The sequence below is a fragment of the Poromitra crassiceps genome (assembly GCF_964638095.1).
Source record: "Poromitra crassiceps genome assembly, chromosome: 1".
Classification (NCBI taxonomy): Eukaryota; Metazoa; Chordata; class Actinopteri; order Beryciformes; family Melamphaidae; genus Poromitra; species Poromitra crassiceps.
In genome coordinates this window covers 98,088,616-98,102,668 of record NC_139623.1, presented here as the reverse complement: position 1 = coordinate 98,102,668, position 14,053 = coordinate 98,088,616, and the positions used below count along the sequence as shown (strand labels likewise).

General features: G+C 43.0%; 1 protein-coding gene across 1 annotated transcript in view; it reads right to left on the bottom strand.

Annotated features, from left to right (window-relative positions):
* Positions 1-13,158, bottom strand: part of LOC310781109 (serine/threonine-protein kinase PAK 3-like) — a 57,541-nt gene extending 44,383 nt beyond the window's left edge. Inside the window, exon 1 of the mRNA XM_083641652.1 lies at positions 13,060-13,158. The gene's annotated coding sequence lies outside the window, so the exon portion shown is untranslated. The remainder of the gene's footprint in view (positions 1-13,059) is intronic.
* Positions 13,159-14,053: the final 895 nt, after the last annotated feature.

The following is a 14,053-nucleotide window of genomic DNA, read 5'->3' as shown; positions in this document are numbered from 1 at the left end:
TGTTACAGTCTATCATCTCACACTCACTCTGTTACAGTCTATCATGTCACACTCACTCCGTTACAGTCTATCATGTCACACTCACTCCGTTACAGTCTACATCATCTCACACTCACTCCGTTACAGTCTATCATGTCACACTCACTCTGTTACAGTCTAACAGTCTACATCATCTCACACTCACTCCATTACAGTCTATCATGTCACACTCACTCTGTTACAGTCTATCATGTTACACTCACTCCATTACAGTCTATCATGTCACACTCACTCCGTTACAGTCTATCATGTCACACGCACTCCATTACAGTCTATCATGTTACACTCACTCCATTACAGTCTATCATGTTACACTCACTCCATTACAGTCTATCATGTCACACTCACTCTGTTACAGTCTATCATGTCACACTCACTCCGTTACAGTCTATCATGTCACACTCACTCCGTTACAGTCTATCATGTCACACTCACTCCGTTACAGTCTATCATGTCACACTCACTCCGTTACAGTCTATCATGTCACACTCACTCCGTTACAGTCTATCATGTCACACTCACTCTGTTACAGTCTATCATCTCACACTCACTCTGTTACAGTCTATCATGTCACACTCACTCTGTTACAGTCTATCATGTCACACTCACTCCGTTACAGTCTACATCATCTCACACTCACTCCGTTACAGTCTACATCATCTCACACTCACTCCATTACAGTCTATCATGTCACACTCACTCCGTTACAGTCTATCATGTCACACTCACTCTGTTACAGTCTATCATCTCACACTCACTCTGTTACAGTCTATCATGTCACACTCACTCCGTTACAGTCTATCATGTCACACTCACTCCGTTACAGTCTACATCATCTCACACTCACTCCATTACAGTCTATCATGTCACACTCACTCCGTTACAGTCTACATCATCTCACACTCACTCCATTACAGTCTATCATCTCACACTCACTCTGTTACAGTCTATCATGTCACACTCACTCTGTTACAGTCTATCATGTCACACTCACTCCGTTACAGTCTATCATGTCACACTCACTCTGTTACAGTCTATCATGTCACACTCACTCCGTTACAGTCTATCATGTCACACTCACTCTGTTACAGTCTATCATCTCACACTCACTCCGTTACAGTCTACATCATCTCACACTCACTCTGTTACAGTCTATCATGTCACACTCACTCCGTTACAGTCTATCATGTCACACTCACTCCGTTACAGTCTATCATGTCACACTCACTCTGTTACAGTCTATCATGTCACACTCACTCCGTTACAGTCTATCATGTCACACTCACTCTGTTACAGTCTATCATGTCACACTCACTCCGTTACAGTCTATCATGTCACACTCACTCCATTACAGTCTATCATGTCACACTCACTCCGTTACAGTCTATCATGTCACACTCACTCCGTTACAGTCTACATCGTCTCACAATAACTCCGTTACAGTCTACATCATCTCACAATCACTCCGTTACAGTCTACATCAGGGCTATTCAACTGGCGGCCCGCGGGCCAATCAAGTCCGACCGGCCCGCGAATGAGTTCCCAAAAAAAAAAAATTAAACCTCATTTACTTATTACACTCGACTGGTTGTTTTTCAGATGTGATGTGAATCTAAAGTGAACTAAACAAGTCAGATCCACTATAAATGTTTTTCAGTAGATGCTGTGATGTAGCCACAAGAAAGGTGGAATATTAATGCTTTTCAGGGAATGCAGATGTGATGTAGCTAATCAAGAAAGATGCATTATAAATGGTGTTTCAGGAGATGTGTGATGTTGCTAGCTATAGGTTCTACACAAGAAATATGGTTCAAATGTTTACAGTAGTTTTCCTTTCTTGCTGCACTACAATGTTACAATGCTGTGAGACAGAGCTAAACACAAAAGATGCAATATTAATAGTTTTTCATGAGATACTCAGTATTTAATACGAACGAATACTAATACTAATAATAGAAAAGGAGAACATACTGAATAATGACATCACAACAGTATAATCCTAATGTTAATTTAAAATTAAATTATTCTAAATATGGATAAAAGTCCAAAAAACATAAAATTTTCTTCGACGCTGCCCTTGCGGGCAGTGTCGAATATACATATAATGGCTCGGGGAACGGTCCGGCCCCCGGTCCCTTAGGTTTCTGACAATGCGGCCCCCTGAACAATTTAGTTGAATAGCCCTGGTCTACATCATGTCACAATCACTCCGTTACAGTCTACATCATCTCACACTCACTCTGTTACAGTCTACATCAGTGATAATCAACTTGCGGCCCGCAACTGCACTGCACTGCACTGTAAAATTAAGATTTTTTTTTTTTTTTTTTACAGTGCACCTCTACGCAAAATGCAAGATACCCGCTGAATAAGTGTCCAAATGTTCATGTCATTCTGGCCAATACTCCAGTTCTGTTATAGCATTTCAGTCTGGAATATGGAATATCTTTCAATAATCTATGATTTAGCTGCTAAATTGTCAAATACCGACATCTGCTTGCTACCCAGGCACTGTACTTAACCTAACTAACTATCCGGTGTGCACAACATTGTCAGACTAAACTCCGACTTACACCCCAAAAACCTACAATCCGCTACAGAAAAATGTATATTGTTTGTTTATTAACTGGCCCCTGGCCTTCTATCATTTCACGAAAGTGGCCCCCGGGCAAAGCAAGTTGAGTATCTCTGGTCTACATCATGTCACTCACTCCGTTACAGTGAGTCTACATCATCTCACTCACTCCGTTAGTCTACATCATGCAGTGATATCAAATATTGATTAAAAAAAACACGAATTAAATTAAAGGAAAAAGAAAGAGGCAATCAATTAATCACAGACTGGACTGGGAAGTCCTTTGCTCCTGGGTGTTTTTCAGTGTCTCCTGTGAGAACAGATTACCACCCTGGTCACAGCTGGGGACCAGAGACCCACTTGTACAGACCAATTTACTTGAATTCACTTGACACTCTTTGTGTAACACACACACACAGCATGAACGCACGCACACACACACGCACATGCGTACGCACGCACGTCGCACGCACGCACGCACGCACGCACGCACACACACACACAGACACACACACACACACACACACACACACACACACACACACACACACACACACACACAGACAAACCCTGAAAAAGTTTCTATAAAACACAGATCGCCGACATAAAGCACTATGGCCATGGGGGGTGACACTCAGACCCTGATCACAACAGATGTCAAACACTCACCTCTCACATGGCTGGCCTCTCAAGGTCATCAACGAAAAAAACAACATTACAGACAGTCACAGTAGAAAAAAACAACAGCACAGACAGTCACAGTGTAGATGAAAAAAACAACAGCACAGACAGTCACAGTAGAAAAAAACAACAGCACAGATAGTCACAGTGTAGATGAAAAAAACAACAGCACAGACAGTCACAGTGTAGATGAAAAAAACAACAGCACAGACAGTCACAGTAGAAAAAAACAACAGCACAGACAGTCACAGTGTAGATGAAAAAAACAACAGCACAGACAGTCACAGTAGAAAAAAACAACAGCACAGACAGTCACAGTGTAGATGAAAAAAACAACAGCACAGACAGTCACAGTGTAGATGAAAAAAACAACAGCACAGACAGTCACAGTGTAGATGAAAAAAACAACAGCACAGACAGTCACAGTGTAGATGAAAAAAACAACAGCACAGACAGTCACAGTGTAGATGAAAAAAACAACAGCACAGACAGTCACAGTGTAGATGGAAAAAACAACAGCACAGACAGTCACAGTGTAGATGAAAAACAACAGCACAGACAGTCACAGTGTAGATGAAAAACAACAGCACAGACAGTCACAGTGTAGATGGAAAAAACAACAGCACAGACAGTCACAGTGTAGATGAAAAACAACAGCACAGACAGTCACAGTGTAGATGAAAAACAACAGCACAGACAGTCACAGTGTAGATGAAAAACAACAGCACAGTCACAGTGTAGATGAAAAACAACAGCACAGACAGTCACAGTGTAGATGAAAAACAACAGCACAGACAGTCACAGTGTAGATGAAAAAACAACAGCACAGTCACAGTGTAGATGAAAAAACAACAGCACAGACAGTCACAGTGTAGATGGAAAAACAACAGCACAGACAGTCACAGTGTAGATGAAAAACAACAGCACAGACAGTCACAGTGTAGATGAAAAACAACAGCACAGACAGTCACAGTGTAGATGGAAAAAACAACAGCACAGACAGTCACAGTGTAGATGAAAAAAACAACAGCACAGACAGTCACAGTGTAGATGGAAAAAACAACAGCACAGACAGTCACAGTGTAGATGGAAAACAACAGCACAGACAGTCACAGTGTAGATGAAAAACAACAGCACAGACAGTCACAGTGTAGATGCCATGCAAGCGATGAAAAGATGATTTCCTCCTCCTTTAATTGAAATGGGAGGTTGGAGGGTTGGGCGGTCACAACTTGTGACCATGAGGTTTTGATCTTGTGACTCACAAGATCAAAACCTCATGTGGTCAGACATACCAAAGCATCTTCAAGGAAATGATCTAATCAAATCATGTTAGGCGTTTTCTTTCATGGAAATGTTACAGTAATAAGGAATATCAAAGGACAATACTTAGACTTGGGGGTCCAATACTATTTTATAATTGCTAAGATACAAAACCTGGTACTTGTGGGACAATTATTGAAACCACTAACTCATGTAGCCTATCTATTAACCATTCATGCTAAAACATAAGCACATTATTATCTGCTTTACACTAAGTTTGAAATTCTAAAACACACTTTTTGCAAATAAGTTGACCACATGCGGTTATCTACATTAGACACATCATTCCAAACTAAAAGCCTGTGTGTTGTTGTCTGCTAAACACTGTCATTGAAATAACACACTCCATTATCAATCACCTGCACCAGCCAGTGATGTTTGAAGAGCCCCCCCCCCCCCCCCCCCCCCAATAAATAAAAAAAATCACCGGGTCTACTTACAAGAGGCTGATACAGGAAATAGCTTTTTGTTTGAAGAGGCTCCACCCGCTTTGCCCCCCCCCCTCACCGGGTCTACTTTGCATACAGATGCTAATGTTATAGGTTCATGAATGAGGCAACTCACGGCAAAAACTCATAAATGCAGCTTATAGCAGGTGGCAGGTGGGACGTGTGTTTGTATGTGTGCGCGTGTGTGTATGTGTGTGTCAGTGTGTGAGTGAGTGAGTGAGTGAGTGAGTGAGAGTGACTGTGTATTCACAACTTGATGAACTTGTAACACAGACTGAATTCTGTTGAGTTCATTGTAGGAAGGCAATTCTCGATGTGTATGCCAGCGGGAATTTCTGTCTCATATTTCACGGGGGGTGAGTTTCCTTTTGCCTTGGTTGTTGTGTGCTAGATTTTAACATGCCAAGATGCACTACAATAATACATCTATGTGATGTGCTATGAGTAAACAAGGAATAATATTTTACCCCAAATGTACCCGTTTTCAATCAATGGGTGTAATCTCTCTCTCACACACACACACACACACACACACACACACACACACACACACACACACACACACACACACACACACCTTTAGTACATATCGAGGCAAAGAATGAACATGAGCTGTGTTCTAAAGCATGTTGATGCTGCCTGAGCAAATAACAAGAGTTTCATAACAGCTACATGACACATCATGAATATTGATTGAACCGTTATGTGACCTTTCATAAGGTGTTCATCCTTATCACCATTTGCCATTTGCCTCATTGTAGTGGAGCCGTGTGTTCAATTATTGAATGGTGAATTTCAAAATAAGAGTCATCCTGGCAATTGCTATTTTTAACTGATACAGATGCCTTGGGGTGAGCCATAAAAATGTTGAATATGAATATAAATAATTTAATGACGTTAGTATAAAAGGCTTGTGTCCCTTCATAATCCAACTAGCACATGATTCCACAACATGAAAGGCGAACCTAAATAGATGAAAACTATTCCTCTTCCAGTGTAAATATGTCCATTCATATTGACCAATTGAAATAGATTTTACTGTTCCTATTAAATATAAAATACATTCCCCATCATAACAGAATTTGCACACTGTTATGATGGGGAATGTATTTTATATTATTTGGTGTCAAATATAATGGCCTAGAAACATTTCTATTGCTTTATCTTCCAGCAGCTTACTCTATTCCTACATTCCAACCCGTTCTCACTCCGAGCGCGTAGCATATTGACGCTTTGTCCCGTCCCTTGTGCGTCGCTTGTTACTAACATGGTACCCTTGAGCGACCCATGAAACGACTTGGGCTTTCTGACTAAACTCAATGTAAACCCATGGAAGTCATCTTTGACGCTTATGGCAACTGCTCCCCCATTAGCCTAACTGCTCCCCCATTAGTCAACTGCTCCCCCATTAGGGTCTGGAGGAGCTAACCTCTCCCAGACCCTAACCCTAACCCTAAACCTAACCTCTCCCACCCCCCATGCCTAAACCTAACCTCCGCCAGACCCTAACCCTAACCTCTCCCACCCCCCATGCCTAAACCTAACCTCCCCCAGACCCTAACCCTAACCTCTCCCACCTCCCACGCCTAAACCTAACCTCCCCCCAGACCCTAATGGGGGAGCAGTTGACTAATGGGGGAGCAGTTAGGCTAATGGGGGAGCAGTTGCCAAGATGACTTCCATGGGTTTGCATTGAGTTTAGTCGGAAAGCCCAAGTCGTTTCATGGGTCGCTCAAGGGTACCATGTTAGTAACAAGCGACGCACAAGGGACGGGACAAAGCGTCAATATGCTACGTGCTCGGAGTGAGAACGTGTTGTACATTCACACAATATTTATGACATCTTCTATCGTCCAAAACACAGTACAGCACATAAACTTCTCTACTTAAAGTAACCAGTGATCTATTAGCCACCAAACATTTCTCAGTATCACATCTTGTTTCACTTAATTTGAGTGCATCTTTTGATACAGATGAGCATGACATTTGTACAGAGTGTCTAGAAACCCTTGCTGGTTAGCAGAGTATGCTTTCATTTATTGATTTCTTTATACCCAGGGATGGATTCAAATTTCGGCAGAACCCAATGTTCAGTTTGGGGTTCTTTGCTTTTTCACTTTACATGCATATTATATGTAAGTGTTCTGTTTTTCTCATGCTACGCAGATGATACACACATCTACATTACAATGGAACTAGGTCACGCAACAGGTCACACAGCTTCATTGCTGTGTTGTAGATATGAAAATATGAATAATTGCATACTGCTTATTATAATATTACTCCTTACAAAATGAAATGCTCTAGAGTCTTTGTAGGCACTATGAGCAAAATAGAAAGGAGCCATCAGATCTCTAACAGATCAAAACAATATCCAAAATAGCATATTTTCATCTCTGAAATATCAAGATGAGGTATTTATTCTCATTTTTTTATGCAGCCTTCATTGAGTCTAGATATGGCTACGGCAATGCATATTTATGTAGCAGTTTAAATTCTACAATAAAGTCACAATAAAATGTGGATAAATCAACAATTACTTTCCTTAAACCCACTCAAATCCTCTGCTCATAGCATGTGGGACAACATACCCCAAAACCAAACAGTTCCAAAAACAGAAAAAGGGCACCGTCTCAATGTTAATCCACACTCAAGACCCAGTCATTTACTACAGCCAGTGTCTTCTCGGGTCTAATTTCAGCTCAGGCAGGCATTTGATTGGCTGTACATCGGGCACATGGTGGGATTAACACTGGCAAAATGGCCGACAGTTTTAGACTAGCTAACAAGCTAACGCTAAGCTACTGATGTTATCAGACATGATAGACATTAAAAATATGAATCAGGGTTAGGGTTAAGGTTTGGGTTAGGGTTAGACCCCGAGCCGAGCACTTCTGATAGGGTGAGCCGAATCTGTAAAGCGAGTAGATCCTGTACCTACACCAGCAAACTATGACTCCCACACCCAGCAGCATCCTTTCTTTCCCCATCTCCCTGCTGCAAAGGCCTCCGAGCTCGGCCTGTCATGTCATATTTAGCTCTGATGGACCTGACTCACTCTACACGCTAACACTCTTTGCTCTCATATCTCCACTCTGATATTTGTTCGTTGTTGTATTCTTTTTTTTATAGCAGGATGATTCTCTAGTCTAGTCTGTTCATCCTCAGACAATTGTTCAAGTTCAGAAGCGCCTCTGTAACTCTTGACCCTACTATGGCTGAATCCTTGATCTTAAAGGCTCTAACTCCTCTCCTCTTACTTTCTCCTATCTTGAAACCCCATCAGACAATCCTCTGACAGCCTCGAGGCTCTATTTGCAATTTGCACTTGATGCATCAGAGACAGGGAGAATCACATAAGGACTAGCTTTGCAGTCTTTACACATACAGACACCGACAGCCAAATGCACAGACACAGATAAACACACACACGCACGCGTCGCACACACATGCGCGCACACACACACACACACACACACACACACACACACACACACACACACACACACACACACACACACACACACACACACACACACACACACACAGAGCAACCCTATTCTAAGTAGCAACAGACATCAAGTAGGAGATTAAAGAGGGAGTTGTGTCAATGTGTCAGTGTGTGTGTGTGCGCTCTCTCTGTCCATCTCTCTCACTTACTCCCCCTCTCTCAGACAAAATGGCCAGATGGCTTCCAATCCTACATGCTAATCCACAACACACAGACTGTAGATATCTGACACACCTGCCACTAGCCTACTGCCACACTCCAGACAGCTATGACCCCAAACACACACACACACACACACACACACACACACACACACACACACACACACACACACACACACACACACACACACTACTAGACATTTACAAGCACATGTATTAACCATAAACATAAACTGTGTTATAAGCTGCCCACCACCAAAACTCACCCAGACTCAAAGAGTGTAAGTCCTGAACAGATGGAGGCCTACGTGTATGTGTTGCATGTCCTACTATCATATTTCAGGCAGTGCAGTTGACAGGCTACAGGCCAAGAGGAGGCTCTGTGTCTACAGCTTTTGTTAGCTGAGGTGAGGTAAGAGAAGCCCAGTGTGTTGGGTTACACTGACCAACAGAAAACATGGGGAAGCCCAAAACTGCAGACTAATAAATACACACGACACACGCCCTCACGGAGAAAATAAAGACACGTGTTACACTATTTCAGTTTAAAGTTCATTACCCACCGCTTTTTAAAGTTTCATTATATTTGACATGTAAAAAAATATAACCCAGTCACCAGTCAGAGCTGGTTAATGTGGCCGGGGAAAGGGAAGTTTAGGTTCCACTGCTGGAGTTGCAGATGGATGGATGGATGGATGGATGGATGGATGGATGGGTGTTAAAAAATAAAGGGAATTGTGCTGCAGTGGGAGCAGGTTCGGGATATTGGTCTAAGAGGTGATGTCAGCTAATTTGTCTTTTTGCTCACACAGGCCTGGGCGATTGATTTTATTTAAAAAAGGGGAAATTACAATAAAGGTAAAGGTAAAGTCCCACTGAATTTGTCACACACCTGAGTGTGCGAAATTTGTTCTCCGCATTTGACCCATCCCCTGGGGGAGCGGTGAGCGGCAGCAGTGCCGCGCTCGGGAATCATATGGTGATCTAACCCCCCAATTCCAACCCTTTGATGCTGAGTGCCAAGCAGGGAGGCAAATGGGTCCCATTTTTATAGTCTTTGGTATGACTTGGCCGGGGATCGAACTCACAACCTTCCAGTCTCAGGGCGGACACTCAAACCACAAGGCCACTGACTGAGCTGGTTAATAACTGTCACAATTCCCCAATAGGGTAATGGGAAAGGTGGCCCCAGCAGCCCAGCCTCGTCTACAATGCATTTGAGCTTTGTGCAGAATGCATGGCCTCTTCAAGCTAGAAACAATCATAAAAAAAATTGAACAAAATTTAAAATGTCTGGAGTGAAGCAGAGAAAACCATGGCCTCAGTTATTACAGTTCATACTACAATCACAGCAATATTCAACCAAACTAGGAGTGCACGAGGACAGTGCAGACCTCCACCAAGGCCAATACCCCAGTCTGGTATGATATGCTAAGTGTGTGTCAGATCAGAACCTACCCACATCCTCCCAGCCACTCCCTCTACCCACCTCCCAGCCACTCCCCCTACCCACCCCTCCAAACCCAACTCTCTACGACCTTCCTAGTTACGGCCCCTTTTCCCTAACCCCGCCCCCTCCCTTGCCCTGCCCTGGATTGGATCCACCCCAAAATTTCTGTCTAAAAGGCAGGAAGTAACGGGTACAAGCAAGACATTAATTAGGGCCCCAGGACTGGAACACCTAAATGGAATGGAAGTTGGGAACCCTCCTTAGTGTTCTGCTTGAACCTGTGTTACTTCCTGCCTTTTAGACACAAAATGTGTGAATTGGGTGGGAAGTGAAATAGGCGAATGCTACACCCTCCCACCAAGTTTCATGAAGATCGGCCCAGTAATTTTTCCGTAATCCTGCTAACAGACAAATGACACCAAAAACATAACCTCCTTGGCGTATGGAGGTAATAACACTAGTAGGCTACAAAGTCCATATTTTGCTGGAACTGCCTTCTGCTTTCTCTCTCTGCTGATTTGGTAATTTTCTGAGCGGTTGTTGAAATAATAATAATAATAATAATGTAGCTAATTAATCATAATAATAATATTATTATTATTATTAATAATAATAATATTAATAATAATATTAATAATAATAATAATAATAAGATTACCAGTGTACCTCTAGAGTAAATTATGAAAACATTTGCATACAGGTCTAATTCACAGGTTTGTAGCTATGGTTTGTAGCATCAACAGGCTACAAAATAAATCCAAACCTGGGAATTGATTGTTGAAAGATAATGTGTGTGCTGATGAGACATTCGCTGTAGTTAATTTCTCACATTCTCTGCTCTGTGACCTTGAGTTCTTAAGAAATCCCCAACTGTTATTACTACAGTAGTAAGTTTGAAAGCAACACGTTACGCTTTGTTACCTGAACACAATCCATGTTTGCATAAAACAATCTGCTGGAAGGTGGAGTTGTGTTTAATTCAATTCTATTTTACTTTCTCTTCAGTTATACAGAAAAATCATGTAGATCAGACTGATCATATTAGCCACCTCTTGACTGCCAACCACTTATACATATCTGTGTTTTTCCTCAGCATATTTCCATGTAACCTACACACTATGGATACTCATAACACAACGTGTGCGGGGCTACATTGGCCCACATGCAAAATATAGCCCATTTGCCTGTAAGAGACCTGCTGTCTGTCTGTGTAGATAACAAAGTGATGAATATGTAATGTGCTTCATACCCACAACACAGATCAACTATCCAGGGCCAGTGTCTCCGTTCTGAACAGGGGAAGGATGTAGGATGCATAAATACAAGACACTATATAACAGCATCGCTCTCTCTGTGCGTAGTTAAATTATAGTGGCTCTGTAAAGGCCAACCCCAGTGCTGTGTAAACTATTTTATACACCTAACATCAGTCACAATGCAGTTTCAGGTAAAACAACAAATCATCTAATAATGAACTGAAAAAGGGAAGGGGAGGGGCCACGGTGATGCATATAGTACATGTTTTAACCACTATCCATTCACACGCAAAGAAAGACGTGCACAGTAGAAAACCTGTGGATAATTGTGGGGCGAAATAGAGGAAGGGGTGATCATGGTGTGGACAGATGGGATCAGTGCTGAATGGATGAACATGTATCACATCTAGATCAATACAGCACACCAAGGCACGCAGGGAGTAGCACCTACAGCCTCCCCTCCCCCAACTTTCCTCCTCAACCCTCTCGCCCTCCCTCGGCTACCTCCGAGATGACTCCCTATCATGTCCCTCTTTCACACCAGCAGCAGCCAGACAACAGGTCCTCCCTCGCATCACTTGGCCCTGTGTCTCACAAACAGGATGACTGTGTCAGGAATCTCTGGCTCCCTCTCTGCACCTGCTCAATGCTGTGACACCGCAGGCTAACTGATGGGTGGCCGGCGCTCCCATTCCTCCTCCGGCTGTGGAAGAATCCGAGGCGGAATAGCTCGGCTCTCACAGGACCGGCCCCCCGCCCCCACTCCGATCCCCAATGAAGTCAGGTGACCAGATGTTGTATATCTCCCTGTCACTACAGCCGCCATGAAACCGCTATACACACATCCATGTTAAAGCCATCAGACAGAGGCACATCTCTGCTCTCTATCTCTGTACATGCAAAGGCAGAAAGGAAACAAAAGAACTATTGCTTCATGATAAAAACCCTCCCTAAAAAAAAAGATGCAGTGCAGAGATAACAAAGCCCCATCCCATCAGCGTAACCATCCATCACTCCCCATCCATAGCATGTACAGCTCAGATCCATCCATAGCATGTACAGCTCAGATCCATCCATAGCATGTACAGCTCAGATCCATCCATAGCATGTACAGCTCAGATCCATCCGCCAACCTCGGCTCTACGGACCCAAAATAGCATTGCTTCTTTTTTGCCCCAGTGTTGCTGCTGCAGCTGCTGCATTTCCACAGAACTCTCTCTCTCTCTCTCTAACTCACTCACTCACTCAGGCACACACACACACACACACACACACACACACACACACGCACACGCACACACACACACACACAGGGCCTGACAAACGCCACCATTGATTCTAACACCTCCCATCAATAAAGATGCTGTGTGCATAAAATACAGGGAGGATGTGATGCAGATGAGATGAGGGGTGATGCAGGCATCCATCTCCCTCCTGCTCTTACAGCAGCCTGCTCAACCTCCTTAGCGGCAGAATGGAGAGTGGAAGGAGGAAGAAAGGCTACAAAGCAGCCCTACATAGTACATATACAGCCTCCGTCCCCTCCCCTCCCCTCCCCTCCCCTCCCCTCCCCCCTCTACATCCCATATTGCATACACACAGTGAGGGAATTACCTGAAATATGTCTTGACATTCTCTTGCTCAGTGGTTCGCCTTTGGGCCCGGTGTTGTGGTAGATTCATCGTCAATAGTACAGTCCTAGTGACAGTTTACAGGCAGGATTGCCATTCTCTTGTCAGACCAGTTCCTGACCCTAAAAGCAAGCTTGTTCGGCAGGCTGGATGCTTCACTGGCTGCTCACTGTTCCCTAGCCCATGATGTCATCCGCCCTGCTTGGCCCATTGGCTGACAGGCTGTATATTCATGCAGGCAGCAGGTCTGGGGGAGGAGGCAGCAAAGTGGCAGACAGAGTTGGTTTTCTGTTTGACGGACCAAACCTGCCCAGTGAGAAGCAGAGGAGGGAGGGATCGGCTAAATAGCTTTACATTTGCACATTTGTAAATCAGTGGTTTGTGTGTAGGCTACTAGCCTCTTCGTGCTAGCTGAAACCTGATACCACAGTTCCAAATTGAACTGGTGGCTAATAAATCTTCAGTATTTTAACTGACAAACCTTCTAAAAGGCCAGGACAGTGACAATATGGTTCCTCTCCTCTCTCTATTGGTTAAAATGTCCCATATATATGGACCATATTGAAATTCTAGTTATATATTATTATATTTTCAGTAAATAGATATCAATATATAATTTGCCACACCCATGTCATACCCACTTGACATTAGCCTTGATTATACAATCCATAATACAATTAAGTTCACAATACAATTATGAGCTATTTAAACACACATCACCACCTGTGAATGGTCTGCAACCCTTAAAGACATGAGAACTAGTACAAGCAGCACATATAAATATCATAAATCAGAAGTAAACAAGCAGTGATATTTAACTTTGGTACAAAGAATATTTCTATTTGTTGATTTTGAATAGGAATGGGTACACACTTCATACAAAATGTCTGTAGACAAACAATAAATAATTCCAAACAGTAACATGTTCCCCTTTATTATTTGTCACATAAGCTGCTATAGGTGGTAGCGGAACTGTA